General features: G+C 39.9%; 1 long non-coding RNA gene across 3 annotated transcripts in view; it reads left to right on the top strand.

Moving 5' to 3' along the window:
- Positions 1-405: 405 nt before the first annotated feature.
- LOC141112198 (uncharacterized) overlaps positions 406-17,655 on the top strand; it is a 271,699-nt gene continuing 254,449 nt past the window's right edge. For 2 of the 3 annotated variants that reach the window (XR_012236545.1, XR_012236546.1), the window contains exon 1: positions 406-480. This is a non-coding gene — a long non-coding RNA (uncharacterized lncRNA). Of the gene's footprint in view, positions 481-4,582; positions 4,723-17,655 lie in introns of those variants that run through there. The other variant, XR_012236547.1, reaches the window with a different exon arrangement.

The raw sequence follows: 17,655 nt of genomic DNA, 5'->3' as shown, positions 1-17,655 counted from the left end.
TAAAATTACATATGTATTAAATATTTCAGTAAAAAACGTTCTTAATCAACAGTAATAAGATACAGTAGAACTACAAATCTGATCTACAAAACGGATGTAACAAATTTTTCATTGAGTCCAGAAATATAGAATCCAAATATATAATGATTGTAAAGGGTAAAGTAAACTATTTGTGTTTGTAGCAATTTGTGTTATACAATTTACTATGCCTTCTGATGCAATGTTTTTTTTTTTTTCTTGTAGCCTAGCAGTTCCCATAGAAGGGTGGGGCAGGGTCTTTGGCTGGACATCACAGACTTGCCAGGGGTGTCAGGGGTGTCTCCAGCCATTTGTTTCAGTGTCAAATAAATGTCAACACTTCACATTCATCCTTGTATTTGTGTGTTTTGACTCTACAAAAAGCCAGGTCATTTTTCCATTCTTTTGCCATATGAAGGTGTTATAGCCTACTGCTGACATTCGACATATGTATTACATGAGGTACAGTATAATCTGTTCATGAATGTATGTGAGTCAAGGTGTGTAAATGTATAACTTGTCATTTTGAAGACTGGTGATGTCTGTTTTCCTATATTTACATGCATTCTCATCATTGCGGGTGTTTTTATGTGCAGAGTTTTGTTATATGGATATGTTAAATTCAAAAAGTGAACGGAATATATAAATACATGTATGTTATGATTGTACAAAATTACATCTAGCTACTAGATCATAAATACAGCCTATATGGTATATCCTACAGTATTAAAAAGTGAGATCAAATTAATAGTGTATGTGCTTATGATTTTATATTTTTCACACTAGACTCATTGTCTGAATATATCTGAAATCTGCCATTGTTATAAATCTTAAATGTTTTTTCAAGTGCATTGACCTTATCCATTTGCTGTAAAACATCCTCTCCAATGAAATAGGGGCACAAGTATAATAATAACTACTTCACTTATTTATAACCGCACTTCAATGAATATGTATATGCTAGTTTATGAAAAGTTTATAAGGTGTATTTTGTTATGAATAGGAAAACAAAAATCTATGTTTTTACAGAACAGATGGCTAGGCATTTGCTGCATTCTTTGGAAGACGTGATTTGTAAGTTGTTGAACACAACATGTTGATTATAAGACTAGAGAAGTTAATCCATCATTAAATCCCATGCAAGATAAAATCACGTTTCTCTTGCATGGATATGGTATTTTAAGCGAACACAGGTTCAGCAGCAATATACCCTTGGAAATTAATTTAGGATATTAACAATAATGCTACATCCAAGATGAAGCCAGAATATGTTTTATATTTTTTTTGTTTAAGCCAAGAAAATTTTATATATAGCTGTCACAAATCTGGTTTTACCATGCCGGACCTTTCGTAGATGTAGGTATATTATAAATGTCCTTTTTTTTTTGCTTAAAGGGTCTCTGTGTTTTTACGCAAGATTAACCCAACTTTCACTCAAAGTTCACATCTTGGGTGAAAACATTAAAGGAGCTAGCAGATGTCTTACTCCGTCATGCTTGGTGAAAAATATACTTATTTATAGTTACCTGAACCCAAATTTACTTATCAAACCATTTAAAGTATTTGCCAAGTTATTCTTAGGTTGTGTCAGCTTATTTCAAATAATTTTTGATATGTGGATTTGAATGTATTTAAATGTTTTGTAATAAATATTTTATTTTTTAAGTAAAATTATCAGTTTTAAAACTGACTAGCGATGGGGCATAAGTTAAATATTTTACCACAAATTGAATTTATCCAAGAGGAATAAATATGAATCCATTTACCAATGATTAAAGGACCATATTCATGAAATATATAAATACTATATTCTTATAACTGTACGCATTAAACGCATTAAAGCATTTTATGACTGTATTCAATAAATAGGTTTTACAAAAAAAAAAAAAAGTATACTCATCTAGGTGGATGCAGCATTGTTCCCATGCTGCATCTGTCCCCCATCTCCTCTGCACTGAGAAATGACCGATCAAATTTCACTGATCATTCAGTTCTCCCCTACGTTCCAAGCAGAGAGTGACAGTCACCGGCTCTCAGCTCTGCCCCTCCAATGCTTCTCACTGGAGCCCCGGGCTGGGGAGGGGATGGAATAGCTGGCTCAGTGTCCCAGCAGTCCAGCTGCTGGTCCAGGTGTCTGGGTGGATCCAGACTGTAAAGTCAGGATAGATCCAGAGCCTGGACTGGCTGAGAGATGTCAGCCGACAGCGGGCTTTAGCCTGCTGATGGCTGAAAATGGGTCACAGGAGTGCAGAACGAACTCCGCTCCTGTGATCCATATGAGAAGTATAGCCAAACAAGCTTTAACCATACTTCTCTTTTAATTGTACAAATGAATTAATTTTAATTTTAATTGACAAACTATAACAATGCCAGGGGTGATCACCATTTACATACATGGTTTAAATCATCCTAAAAATAGTTATGCTCAAGAACCCTGGCAGTGTCATAGTTTGTAACAGTCTCTGCCATCATTGTTGTCACTGTACAGCTATGTCTGCATGTAAATGTGAAGGTAAAATATAAATAAAGGTATGCACAAAACAAAAAAATAATAATAATAATAATAATAATATAATTAATACTCTTTTTACATATTTTAACCACATGCAGCTATCAGCATACACTATTTTTTTCCTATATGGTCCTTTTTTAAAACATATACAACCCCTGGCAAAAATTATAGAATCACCAGTCCCTGAGGATGTTCCTTCAGTTGTTTATTGTTGTAGAAAAAAAAGCAGATCACAGACATGGCCAAAAACTAAAAGGCATTTCAAATGGCAACTTTCTGGCTTTAAGAAACACTAAAAGAAATCAAGAAAAATAATTGTGGTGGCCAGTAACTGTTAGATTTATAGAACAAGCACAGGGAATAAATTATGGAATCACTCAATTCTGAGGAAAAAATTATGGAATCATGAAAAACAAACAAAATAACACTCCAACACATCACTAGTACTTTGTTGCACCACCTCTGGCTTTTATAACTGCTTGCAGTCTCTGAGGCATTGACTTAATGAGTGATAAACAGTACTCTTCATCAATCTGGCTCCAGCCTTCTCTGATTGCTGTTGCCAAGTCATCTTTGCAGGTTGGAGCCTTGTCATGGACCATTTTCTTTAACTTCCACCACAGATTTTCAATTGGATTGAGATCCGGACTGTTTGCAGGCCATGACATTGACCTTATGTGTCTTTCTTCAAGGAATTTTTTCACACTTTTTGCTCTATGGCAAGATGCATTATCATCTTGATAAATGATTTCATCATCCTTTCAATAGATGGGATAAGAAAGTGTCCAAAATTTCAATGTAAACCCATCTGCATAAATCTCATTGGAACGGCAAACAAAAGTTCCAGCATCATCACCTTGCCCAATGCAGATTCGAGATTCATCACTGAATATGACTTTCATCCAATCATCCACAGTCCACAATTGCCTTTCCTTAGCCCATTGTAACCTTGTTTTTTTGTGTTTAGGTGTAATGCCCCGTACACACGGTTGGATTTTCCGATGGAAAATGTGTGATAGGACCTTGTTGTCGGAAATTCTGACCGTGTGTGGGCTCCATCACACATTTTCCATCGGATTTTCCGACACACAAAGTTTGAGAGCAGGATATAAAATTTTCCGACAACAAAATCCATTGTCGGAAATTCCGATCGTGTGTACACAAATCCGACGGACAAAGTGCCACGCATGCTCAGAATAAATAAAGAGATGAAAGCTATTGGCCACTGCCCCGTTTATAGTCCCGACGTACATGTTTTACGTCACCGTGTTTAGAACGATCAGATTTTCCAACAACTTTGTGTGACCGTGTGTATGCAAGACAAGTTTGAGCCAACATCCGTCGGAAAAAATCCTAGGATTACGTTGTCGGAATGTCCGAACAAAGTCCGACCGTGTGTACAGGGCATTAGAGATGGCTTTCTTTTAGCTTTTCTGTATGTAAATCCCATTTCCTTTAGGCAGTTTCTTACAGTTCGGTCACAGATGTTGACTCCAGTTTCCTCCCATTTGTTCCTCATTTGTTTTGTTGTACATTTTCTGTTTTCAAGGCATATTGCTTTAAGTTTTCTGTATTGACGCTTTGATGTCTTCCTTGGTCTACCAGTATGCTTGCCTTTAACCACCTTCCCATGTTGTTTGTATTTGGTCCGTGTTTTAGACACAGCCGACTGTGAACAACCAACATCTTGTGCAACACTGCGTGATGATTTATCCTCTTTACCTACATACTAACAAGCAGATTTAATCTGATGCAGGTGTTAGTGTTTGTAATGAAAATTTACAGGGTGATTCCATAATTTTTTCCTCAGAATTGAGTGATTCCATAATTTATTCCCTGTGCTTGTTCTATAAATCTAACTGTTACTGGCCACCACAATTATTTTTCTTGATTTCTTTTAGTGTTTCTTAAAGCCAGAAAGTTGCCATTTGAAATGCCTTTAGTTTTTGGCCATGTCTGTGATCTGCTTTATTTCTACAACAATAAACAACTGAAGGAACATCCTCAGGGACTGGTGATTTCATAATTTTTGCCAGGGGTTGTATGTAAGCTGTATCTTCTTGGAAAGTCTCCAACATAAATAAATGCGTCTTTATGCAATCAGTTTCCATAAAGGCTTTGTTATTCAAATGTTATTCTTTTTCTTGTCAAAGCAGCATTTTCCAAACCGAGAATTTCTTCTGGTGTCTAAGGTAAATATCTGTGTTACGCTGTATGCTGTAAGTATTTGAAAGGTGACATATCTCAGAGAGTAAAACAAATGCAGTGGACCTAAAAGAGTGAAGATTGATGCAGAAAACACTAGAAGGTAGAACTGCTGTGTGCTTTTTACTGGCCTAAAAACCCAGCCAGTGGCTTGGGAATTGCATGTGGTACCGGTTCCCTTTAGTTTGGTTAAATATAATTTCCTGACATTTCCCTGGCATCACGCTAATGGGTTAACCTCTAACTCCCCCTATTCAATTAGAACCATATACTGTACCAATAAGCTATAAATTGAACAGTCATTGCAGAGACAGAGCAGTATCTCAACTTCTTGGGCAGCTTCCAGATGGGTATTAGCAGAGACCATCTGCAAGGCAGTTTGGGTTGGGCCGCCATGCATGCTTTTTTTTCCATGGTTTTACAACCATGCTGAACTCTCTTCTCTTACCACTATGGCCAAAAAGTTCTTACAGGCAACTCTTCAGATTTAATTGCATACCCTTTTTGTTTGTCTAGTTAATTTCTGCTAATGTGATGCCAGGAAGATGTCTTGAAAATGGAAATGTAATGTCCACATACTTGTAATTTTCCTTTTTCTGACTATCATCATGATATGACATGGGTTCCACCCTCGTAACGGATTAGGATCTAATTGTTAAACACTGTCTCTGGGGGGGCTGTTCAATTTTTGGTAGATGGTTCTAATTAAATAGGTGGTGGTGGTGGGGGGGGGGGATAATCTGTTAGTGTGATTCCAGGGAGATAGTCAGGAAAGTAATTACTTAGACATGAATTTTCCATTTTCTCCTAATATTGTGGCTGATTTACAAAATGAGATGAGCATTTTTACACAACAAATTGTGTGATTATTCACTTCAATTATCCCACCATGTGAAAAGCGAGTTCCTCTTTACCCACTTAACAAATCAGCCCCAATTTTTTTACCTTGTTGAATATGTGCTGAATTATACAGATTATATAAGCATGATACAAATCACTAATTTTTAGTAAGCATAGCTCACCACAGCTAATAAAATCTAAAGACTTGATCTTTTCAAAGTTGCTGACCTTGCTCGGTATATCTTGGAGACAATTTCATATATAAAATATTAAAACCTCCTTATATAAGTACATACAAAAAAAAAAAAACAGTAAAACACAGTAAATAGCTACATGGCCTGTGATGGAAAGATCTTGGTTTGAATTACCCCCAAAAGGCACAGTTAACATGAGGTTTCCTTTTCTCAGCATGTTTGTGTTGGTTTCCTGTGAATGTTCTCTTCTCTTATGCCCCGTACACATGGTCGGACATTGATCGGACATTCCGACAACAAAATCCTAGGATTTTTTCCGACAGATGTTGGCTCAAACTTGTTTTGCGTACACACGGTCACACAAAGTTGTCAGAATTTCCGATCGCCAAGAACGCGGTGACGTCAACCACGTACAACGAGACTAGAAAAGGCCAGTTCAGAACCAAGCGCGGCACCCTTTGGGCTCCTTTTGCTAATCTCGTGTTAGTAAAAGTTTGGTGAGAGACGATTCGCGCTTTTTCAGACTCGTGGTTTTCAGATCATTTTCTGCCGTTCAGTTTGTGCTTGTGGGTTTGTATCTGCTCTTCAGTGCGTGCAAGCAAGTTCCGCGTGACTTTAGTCATTGTATTCTTGTTTGTTCGTTACTGTTTTTCAGGTCGCTCTTCACAGGCCTTGCTGTTCTTCAGTGCGTTCTGTTACTTCGTTCTGAGCAGCCGACCGTTTTCTACCCATGTTGCGTATGCGTACTCCTCGTAGAGTTTGTGCTGTGCGGGGGCTTGGTGTTGGGGTCCTGACCTTGACACAAGTCCAGTCCATGAACAGGGTGGGGAGGAGTTCATGGACCAAGAATTGGTTGCTTCAGCGTGACTAGTTCTCTCATATGCCTTTGCTCCGTGAGATCCGTGAGAATAATTGTAATGATTTCAGGAACTTTCTCAGGATGACAGACCCCGTATTTCACCGTCTGTTGGCTTCGCTGACCCCCTATATCAGCAGGCAGGATACCTGCATGAGGCAAGCCATCACTCCGGAGCAGAGGCTCGTCGCTACCCTGCGGTACTTGGCGACAGGGAGAAGCCTGCAGGACCTCAAGTTCTCGACAGGCATCTCCCCCCAGGCTCTGGGTATCATCATCCCAGAGACCTGTTCTGCCATCATCCAGGTCCTGCAGAAGGAGTATATGAAGGTAAGATTTTTATCCTTTAATATCACATTTTATTGTATTTAATGTTTGATAATATATTGTATTTCTTTCCTCATTCCCTAATTACCATGATTGTAATATGCTGTGAATGTCCCCTTTGTCCTCATGCATGCTGGATTTTTATGTAATTTATTTTTTAGGTCCTTCATACATATTTGCCTTCACTTACCTCTACGGGCCCTATATTCACATCATGTAGTCACTTAACAATGTATTTTATCAGCTCCATAGTAGTGCTTTACCCCAAACACCCCCTAAAATGTTTTGAAATGTAATTTGTGCTTTAAATTCAGGCAGAGTGCCAGAGGCTTTTTTTTTTGTGGTGTCCCAAAATCATTTTTAGTAACCCTCCCTCCCCCCAACTGCTAAGTCAGCTTATCCCAATTCTCTATCTATCCTCAATCATCTATCTGCTGACTTTGCCAAACCCATACACACTACACCCATCTCTTTTGTGGCCAGATTTATGGATGAATTCCCCAAAGCATGTAGTGCAAGGGCCTGCCTGTATACTTTCAAATGGTACTGTTTAAACTTTTTAGATCCTATTATTATCTTGATAGGTAATAGCAGAATGTCCAAATGTGCTCAAATGTGTACAGTGTGTATTTATATCTTTGTATTATGACACTTCTTACCTGTCCAGTGGGCTGCCAATAGTGTAACTAAGGAGGGGCTGTTCCAAGTAATACCCTGTACTTAGGCATTCATCTCTCAATGAAGTGAAGAGGGTTACCTGTCCAAGATTTCCACACCCCCCATAATGTTAGAAATGGCCCATGAGGGGGGGGGAGGGGGAATATGATAGGTGTTCCTTATACTCTGGTGTTGTTAAATTCCCCTTAATAAATGCTATCTGGAGGTTGCCCCAGAATGTTTGTGCCTAATCTGCTTGCCATGTTTCTGAGCAAAAATATTAATATTTATTTTTTTTCCCTCAACAGTTTCTTTCCACGCCACAGGAATGGCAGAATGTGGCCTCTCACTTTGCCCAGCGGTGGGACTTTCCTAACTGCGGAAGGGCAATTGATGGGAAACACGTCCACATCATCCTACCACCCAACTCGGGGTCGTACTATTTCAACTATAAGGGGTTCAATAGTATTGTGATGTTGGCGGTGGTGTCGGCTAATTACGACTTCTTGTATGTGGACGTGGGGAAGAATGGCCGGATGTCCGATGGTGGAGTCATCGCCCAGACGGAGTTCTACAGGCGTCTCCAGAATGGCAGCTTGGACTGGCCAGCTCCAGAGGACAATGTGGAAGGACTCCGATTCGTGTTCGTTGCTGATGAAGCATTTGCGCTGGGGGACCATCTTATGCGGCCATTCCCAATGAGGACCCTCACCCCGGAACAGAGGGTTTTTAATTACCGGCTGGCCAGAGCCCGAAGAGTGGTGGAGAACACATTTGGAATCCTGGCCAGCCGGTTCCGCCTATTTCTGACACCTATCCATATGGCGGAGTATAAACGTAATCATATAATCATGGCATGCTGTATTCTCCATAACTTTTTACGGAAACATTCAGCCAACTATGCTGGCTCAGTTGGGCCTGAGGCCGGAGTGATCCCTGAAACAACACTGATGGCGCTTGAAAGCGGCCGTCCTAGCTTGCCCTCCCTGAGTGCCCGTGATGTCCGGTTATGATACCTGGAGTTCTTTGCGGGTAGGGGGGCCATCAATATGCCTTCAAATTTGTGAAGCCTTTTTCAAATAAAAAAGCAAAAAAAATAAATTCTTTGTGGACATTTACTGCTTTACTGCTTGTGTTTGTTTTAGCTGAGCCTGACAGCAATGTGGGGAGTCCTGAAAAAGGCGTGATTGTGTAACCTTATACAAAGCACTGTTGGGTGTTATTTACTAAAGGCGTATACACTTTTTATACTACAAGTGCTCTTGAAACTGCAATGAAAATGCTCTTGTAGTGCAAAGAGGATTTGCCCTTAGGAAATAACCACCATTTTATCCGAAAACAGCAATTACATCACCACAAAAGTGTTGTAGCGTTGAGACAATAATCCACACATTCTTGATTAACAAACTTTTTAATACCTGCACAATCACATGTGCATTTAGAAACGGTTTTTAAAACAAACCAACATGGTTTGTTGTATAACAATTTTTGGGGTGGCATTATCAAAAATAGAAATGTCCATTTACGATAAAACAGGCCTGTGTAAAACCAACAAGAAAGACAAAAAACTTGAACTTACAAAGTTCACATATGGTAAAACTTGAAGGCAATATCAGACATGAGTATTTAGGAACTGTGTTTGATATTGCGTTCAGATGGGGTCAAATCACCCCTTGAAAAGCCAAATTTGGAAGATGCACACCAATTTACGAATGTCAACATGTGCTAGCTGCCATCACGGGGGATCAAGGGACGTGTTTTGGGGGAGCAAGCCCTTCTTCACCGCTACTTTATTATTGAGTAATAAGGGGTTGCACCCCCAAAACGCGTCCATTAATCTCCCGTGATGGCAGATAGCACATGTTGGCACACTGTGTGCATCCTCCAAATTTGGCTTTTTGAAACATTGCAAAAATAGTTTAAACATTGTACCACACAAAAACAAAAGTGATTTTGTGGGGTATTAAATTCTCCCCAAAACATCAATGATGTTATTATTTTTTTGAATCACATCATTGATTTTTGTCTTGATGTTTTCCAATTCTAAATTACACCCCATGATCTCCCCGATCAGGATCTGGGCACTTTCTGATGTGAAAGGATCTCAATCCCTAACATCACGATCACCTAAAAAGAGAGAAACCAAACAAAAACAGGTATCAAAAATCTGCCAGCATCCATCTCTTACCTGAGTCTGTGGTCGCAGACACTCACCTGTTGTGGTGCCAATTTCAACCACATCTTCTTCCTCCTCCTGCTCCACTTGGGTTGGGGGTATTTCACCTTCTTCCACAGGTGGGGGGTCTCTGGTCTCCTCGGATGAGGGGTGTCCTCCGAGTCTTTTCTCCCCTATGTAAAACAAAAATGGTATAATTAGCACACAGTGATTTGATGGCAGAACTATAAATAGGAAACATTGCTTGGAAGTGGGGTACAATTGTAAATTTTAGCAGAGTTCCAAGATGTCGCTTTTTTATTGTCCTTTGTCAACCTGCAATACTTTACCTGTTTAGTACAAGCTTCACAGATAGTGACCCCCCTATAGTATACACTGGAGCACCTGTGTGCCCCCCCTAATAAAAATGGTGTTCTTGTGTCCCACACTAGTGCTCCAGTGTCCAGATGTGAAAACAGCTGCTGAGTGTCCTCTCCTTACACAGAATCTAGTTTGCATTTCATTCTAGTAACAAACCCATCTACACAACCAAATATTTTGCATCCAAGTAGGCCCCAAAAAATGTTGGAAAATGCATATGGCCTAAACAATGGTGTTTTAGAGGGCGAAAAAAAAATGTTTGATACGAACGTAATGGGCCCATGAACATTAAAATTGACATTTTAAACTGTACAATTAAGAAAAGCATATGGAGCAGCACGAACGTAATAAAGACAAAAAGAATAGGAACACAGCACAACTACTTACTTTTTTGCAGCACTCTCCAGATCTTTCAGTACTGCTTGGGCTCTCTCAATTTCAGGTCCGACCACCGCTTCCTGAGCTGATCTTTTGATCGTCGTACCCCGAAATTCCTGTGCAGACTTTTGACCACTTTCGCCGTGATCTTGGCCTTTCTGATATTGGGGTTGGGGTAAGGCCCATACTTCCCGTCATAGTCGGCCTTCTTCAGGATGTCCACCATCTCCAACATCTCCCCAAAGGACATGTTTGTGGCCTTAAATCGTCTCCTTCTGGATCAGGACGTGTCCGGATCCGGGCTTTCCTCCTCCTCCTCCTCATTGCTATAATTAGCACGCACCTGCTCTGACTCCGCCATGTGCTCTTCACCCACTGCGCCGAACGAAAAGGGGCGGGGAATAGACTAGAAAGAACGTCAGGGGCGGGTGGAGTTACACGCATGCGCAGTGTGTATAAAGCGTAACACGCGTGCGTAGTACGTACGATCTGTGAGCGGACAAAGGAGCATTGGATGCGCCGATCGTAAGAACGAAGGTAAGAGCCAAACTTGTGCCTATACTGCTTCTAGATTGAGGCCTACATTGTAACAAGATTAGGAGAGTTTTGTCTGACATTAGGCTTTGTCTTGTGTTGTGTCTTGCAGTGAACATGGATATCTTATTAAAAGATAATGACTTCATGTCACTATTCATTGATATGTTAAGGGAGCTGCCATGTCTGTGGGAGATCAACAACCCACATTACAAGAACCAAACAAAGAGGAAGGCAGCACTGGATAAATTGTTGGAAATTGTGAAGCAGGTGATCCCCACAGCAGACATCACATTTTTGAAGATCTTAATTGGTGGCCTGAGGAGCACTTATGTAAGGGAGCGCCAGAAAGTCCAGGATTCGCAGAGATCCGGAGCAGCAGATGACATTTATGTCCCCAGGATGTGGTACTATGACAGGCTGCATTTTCTGGCAGGCCAGACTGAACCCAGGTCATCACTCTCCAGTCTTCCTTCCACGCTTCCTTCCCCCCGGCTGAGGCTTCTGAAGCCCAGCCTGGGCCTTCCAGGCAACAACATGTGGATGAGCCCAGCTTGAGCCAGGTATAGCATTCCTCTAAATAGTTTAGGTTGTCCAATCAATGATGTTAACTAGATTTTAGTTTGGAGTACTAATTTATGATTGTGGTTGATGATGCAAAAACTAAAACCATGTCCCTTTTTCATACACAGGGAAGTCTCAGCCAGGAGGTGGCTGGGCCGAGCAGGCTGCCTGATATGCCGGTCCCTCCACTCCCCATGGAAAGAGAAAGTGGCAGGAGGAGGAGTGCCCTAGAGGAGGCTGCCATAGGCCTCTTTTGGAGGGCTACAGACCGTGGAGGAGGACATTGCTGCCATCATTGCCTCAAAAATGCAGAGGATGGAGGAGGGACAACAACTCATGTGTGAGTCGCTCATATTGGAGGCTCTTAATAAAGGTATGAGGGGCCAAATTACATCTCAGACACACCTTTGCGAACTCACAGATGGTCCTCCTCATCCTCCTGCAGGTCCTCCTCCTCCTCTAAAAGCTTTTTATGCCCCTGTTGATGACTGTGTGGTCGAAACGCGTAGGGCCAGCTATTTCAGCTTCCCACATTGCCATTTTTATGCCTTTTATCTGTTCGTGATCACCTATATTTTGTACAATTTTTTGGATTATTAAACCTCATTTTTGATCTGCACTATGTGGAGTCCCTTTTTCTTTTTCTCCATGGGTCCACTAAGAACTATCTGCTTGTGATCGATCAATTTCGGTATCGGAGATCGGGTGCATTGGAGATCCATAGCCTGCCTAGGATAACCACCCCCCATTGGTGGTCGGGACCCGGAAGACACTACCTGGTTGGATATCCTGGAGGACTATCCCTTCTTGCCTTATTGATGGACTGCCATATGGTAGATGCGTCCCACCGATCCGGTAAGAGTACCCACCTTTTTTCTTGAAGTTTGGAGTGTCATTGCAACTTGTGATCGTCCCCTCATGTTGTCCACAGCCTCTTCAAGACATTGTGACTTTTTATTTCTACCATTCTTAGACTTTTGGGATTGTCATTTTGTTCAGAGTCACCTATTTGCACATTTTTGCGATATTAATATTTTTTGGTGTTTTTGTCACTTGACTTTTTGATACACAAAGCCATATATTTGTTTATATTTGTTTATTTTCACTTATTGAATAGCGCTGCACTCTTTTACTTTCATATTATTTGCGACTTGGTTTGTTGTGTGCTAGCAGCTGTAGTTGTTTGTAGTCTTAATTTGTCTCACGTGATAGCGCAGCTTTTTCTTTTACACCACATTTCAAAAATACAATGTGAAATTAACAAGGGACACCAACACCAAACAAACAATCTCCTTGAGATTAAATAATAAAAGATATCAATGGTGTTGTGGTAACTTGACACACAAAACACACACAAAAATAGTCTGGAGTAAAAATAAAAATAACATTAAACAAAGATCAGCCTTGGAAAAAATACAAACATAAAATCTAAACCAAAAATGGCTTTAAAGCCAAAAAAAAAAAACAATTCTGTCAGATGTGACAAATAACAATATATTAAGGGAATCCCAAGAAAAAAACAAAAAAAAAAGTTTGTGAGAAGTGTATGTGAATATGAGCAGCAAAACTACTTAATTCTTGTCACATTATAAAGAAGAAGAGAGTGCGCTTTATTAAACCATTTTTAACATTGCACCGTGACGAAAGTGCTGTATCCATTGCGAACGCTAATTTTACCAGACCGAGCTTTTCCGTGTCGAAATTTCTTCTGAGCATGCGTGGCACTTTGTGCGTCGGAACAGGCCACACACGGTCGGAATTGACGTGATCGGATTTTGTTGTCGGAAAATTTTATCTCCTGCTCTCCAACTTTGTGTGTCGGAAAATCCGATGGAAAATGTCCAATGGAGCCCACACACGGTCGGAATTTCCGACAACACGCTCCGATCGGACATTTTCCATTGGAAAATCCGACCATGTGTACGGGGCATTACTATCCACGTACACTGGTCTATGAATTTGACTTTAACCCAAGCCAGCTTTATTTTGTATTTGTGTATGATTGTGTTAAAGCATATCTAAAGCCAAAACTTTTTAGGATAAAATAAGGAAAGGTTAAAACATTGAGGAAATTTCCTTTCACTTCATGTTCTGCAGATACAAACAGGAAGTAAGAAGAAATCTTTCCACAATGCATGAAATTCCCGCTTGTACAGGTGTCATAAGAACAGGTGGCCACATTACAATGCATCGCCTATATTTTAGTTCTGGTGACAAATTAACACTTTAAGGGTTTCTATTGAGAGGCACTTGAACGGATAAAATTGGGAAAACCGGAAAATGGGAAAACCAGAAAAAAAGGCTGCCTTTGACCTGCCTTTCCTGAACTTTAAACATTCCTTAATAGACATCCTTCATTCAAAGAAACAAAGCACAATGCAAAGCAGGTGAAAAGCAATCCTTGGACTGCCATGTGTACAACTAAATTAAAGTCAGTGGGATTTTGCTGACCTGCATTTTTAAGTGCTTTTCAAACAACGCCCATAGGCTAATTTACTAAAGGAGCTGAGAATATTTACACTCTAAAGTGTTAGAATACCTCAGTTATTCAATCATGTGAAATGCCAATTCCTGTTTGCTTAGTTCATCTGCACATAACGGAAGTCAATATTTATGCAATTTATTGTGTAAAGATTTACAACACCTTTAGTTATTCACCTCATTTGTATTTTCTCTCAGTTTCATCTCTGTTGATAATGGTTGTAACGCTTTACCACTCACTACACACAAAAAAGTTTTGGCTTTAGATATATTTTAAAGGATATGGATATACCCTTCACTAAGAACAAAGACATATGTGAATAATTAAGTTATGTGTTCTTGATACATACTTTGAAGTAAAGTATAATGTTGCTATGTTGCAATCTGATTGATGTCACTCCTGCCATGGCTCTTCTAGGAATAAACCTTGACATATACCCTATAATATTTAGAACAATAGTAGCCCATACACTCATAGCAGCCAGAATTACAATATCCAGTTTATTATTATTATATTATTATACAGGATTTATATAGCGCCAACAGTTTACGTAGCACTTTACAACTTGAAGGTAGACAGTACAAATACAATACACTTTGATACAGTAGGAATTAGAGGGCCCTGCTCCTTAGAGCTTACAATCTAAGAGGGAAGGTCAAGAGATACAAGAGGTAATAACTGTGGGTGATGTGCTGATTGAGAAGATAAGTGTACAGTTGTTAGGTGGGGGCCAGATAGGCTTCTCTGAAGAGATGAGTTTTCAGGGATCGTCTGAAAGTGGATAAAGTAGGAGAAAATCGGACGGATTGGGGTAGAGCATTCCAGAGGATGGAGGAGGCTCTGGAGAAGTCCTGAAGGCGAGCATGGGATGAGGTGACAAGGGAGTTTGAGTGCAGGAGGTCTTGGGAGGAGCGAAGAGAACGATTAGGTTGGTGTTTTGTGACTAGGTTAGAGATGTAGCTGGGGGCCAGGTTGTGGATGGCTTTGTAAGTTATAGTTAGTATCTTGAATTTAATTCGGTGACTGAGTGGCAGCCAATGGAGGGATTGGCAGAGGGGTGTAGCAGACGCTGAGCGGTTTGTGTGGTGGATGAGCCTGGCAGCAGCGTTCATGATGGACTGAAGTGGGGATAGCCTATTTAGAGGTAAACCAATGAGGAGGGAGTTGCAGTAGTCGAGGCGGGAGATGACCAGGGAGTGGATTAGAAGCTTTGTGGTGACATTGGTAAGGAAGGGGCGTATCTTGGAGATGTTGCGGAGATTGAGGCGGCAAGCTTTGGATAGTGATAGAATGTGGGGTCGAAAGGTTAGTTCAGAGTCCAGGATTACACCTAGGACCCTGGCGTGGGGAGATGGGTTGATAGTTGAGCCGTTGATATTGACAGGGAAAGCAGGGGAAGTGGCACCTGAGGGAGGAAATATCATGAGCTCGGTTTTGGATAGGTTGAGTTTGAGGAAGTGATGTGACATCCAGGCTGATATGTCTGCTAGTAAGTTTATGTTTATGGAAATTCTCTGAGGTTCCGAACATATCCAACGTTATTGTTAGATTGAATATTCAAGCACAATATGAACTGATGTTGGCATACAAAAATTACTCTACAACTAGCTTTAAAAAACATGGCAAGCTTGGATGGACCACCCCAGAGCTTCTAACCATCTAAAAAACTGTAACTTGCATCTTCTATAATGAATATAACAGGTTGACTGGTCTACACCTACAGTTTGATCCCAATCGGGGTAGGCAAGACCTGCTAACTTGAATTAGATATAATTTTGTCAATTGGTTACCTTTATACTTTTGTTAACGTAAGATATTCGTATTCTTATAACATATGTTAATGGGGAAATATGTGATGTGTTGATGACTGTCATGAGCAGATGCTCTTGTTGTTAAAGAAATTTGTAAATAAATTGTTAAAAAAAAAAAAAAGAAATTAAGCTTGTTTATGCAAAAGACCTTTCCAAAAACATTCATTTTCAGAACGGCTAAATATTCTTGTTTAGGTGAATATTGCATTGTTGGAGACTCTGGTATCATTTTATCTTGAGTGAAAAAATAGCAATCAGATGCAATCAAATTCCCCTGTCAGTTTTGCAGGGATTGCTTAATTACATGCAGTCATTATATAAACCGAATTCACCTAAGGAAAATTATAGATGAAATAGTGGCACTTATCCCCAGGTGGGGAGATGCCAGACACTCTTATCCAGCCAGTGAGCTGAATACAGACGTGACTAGAGAAAAAGTGAAAAAACATATATTGCTAAATATCCCAAAAAGTAAAAATTATTAAATAAAATAAATTATTCAATAAGTTCAATATGAGCTAATATAAATTATAACACTCAGTGAAAGTGATATACAAATATATAAATCCAAGAAAAAAAAAAAAAAAAAAAAAATATATATATATATATATATATATATATATATATATATATATATATATAATGAGAATTGAACACAGTAAATGTCTATAAAGTCCAGAAACCAATCAATTGTGAAAAATAATCATGAAAATATTTGAGGAAAGTCCAAAAAAAAAGAGTGAGGGTGACTCCAAAACTGCTCAGCTGTGTTTTCAAACATCCACCACACCTCTGTGACGTGAATCCACTCCCTGCTGAAATTCAAACTCACCAGCTGTTAAGGCCTCTCACTCTCGTGTTTGGCCTGACAGAGCCTCTAACCCACTTACATGGGGGTTAACATGCGAGCATACACCTCCACTGCTCCATAGAAACACCGCTTTTCTCAGGTTGGTAGTATGACATAAAAATAAAAGAAGCTCCAATAGTGTAATCTCGTTTAAAAGATTTAATCACATATAAAACAACTTGTAATGAACTCACATTTAAAATAAAATAACAGGCAAGTCACTTCACGGCAAATGGAGAACTCCCACAGCACAGCAAGCAATAGCAACTGAAATAACAACAGGCAGGCCATGGCGGACCCAGGAAGTGTGTGTGCTCACGTTCGTCTCACCCGTCCGCAGCACTCGTCCCTTCACTGGAGCTCCGCTCTGTCCCCCTTCACTCCCTCCTCTAGTACTCGTGTGAGATCGCCGTGTAGCTACGCCCCGACATGTTTCATCATAAAGATTTAATCATGGGGTCGGCTAACCGGCGAATCAATCAAACTATTTAACCACACCAGAATTAGAGTGGGCGGTTGCAATTCACTCAGCATTCACACACTTCCTGTGTCCCCGTGTGTGCAATCTATAGCCCTTCTTTTCATTCTGGTTCACAGTTCTATATTGAATATATTTCAATCAATATTTAAAAAGTATTTTACAAATAAATGCGTGGCGATCAGCTTAACAATATCCCTTCCCTCTACATTAGAATGCTAACCATCATATCAAGGGGTTATTACTTCCCAGATATTTCTCACAAAGGTTGAATTGTCTTAAAACAAATCATTTCTACCCCACATTAGAAGTCAGTACAATATATCCACATTGATAATGAATATACATAGTGAAAAATATTCTTGTGAAAAATATTAAAAAATAGAATAAAGAATAGGAATATATATATATAT

Source organism: Aquarana catesbeiana, linkage group LG11, assembly GCF_042186555.1.
Source record: "Aquarana catesbeiana isolate 2022-GZ linkage group LG11, ASM4218655v1, whole genome shotgun sequence".
NCBI classification, from domain to species: Eukaryota; Metazoa; Chordata; class Amphibia; order Anura; family Ranidae; genus Aquarana; species Aquarana catesbeiana.
The sequence above is the reverse complement of the archived record's forward strand: the minus strand, read 5'-3'. Positions and strand labels throughout refer to the sequence as shown.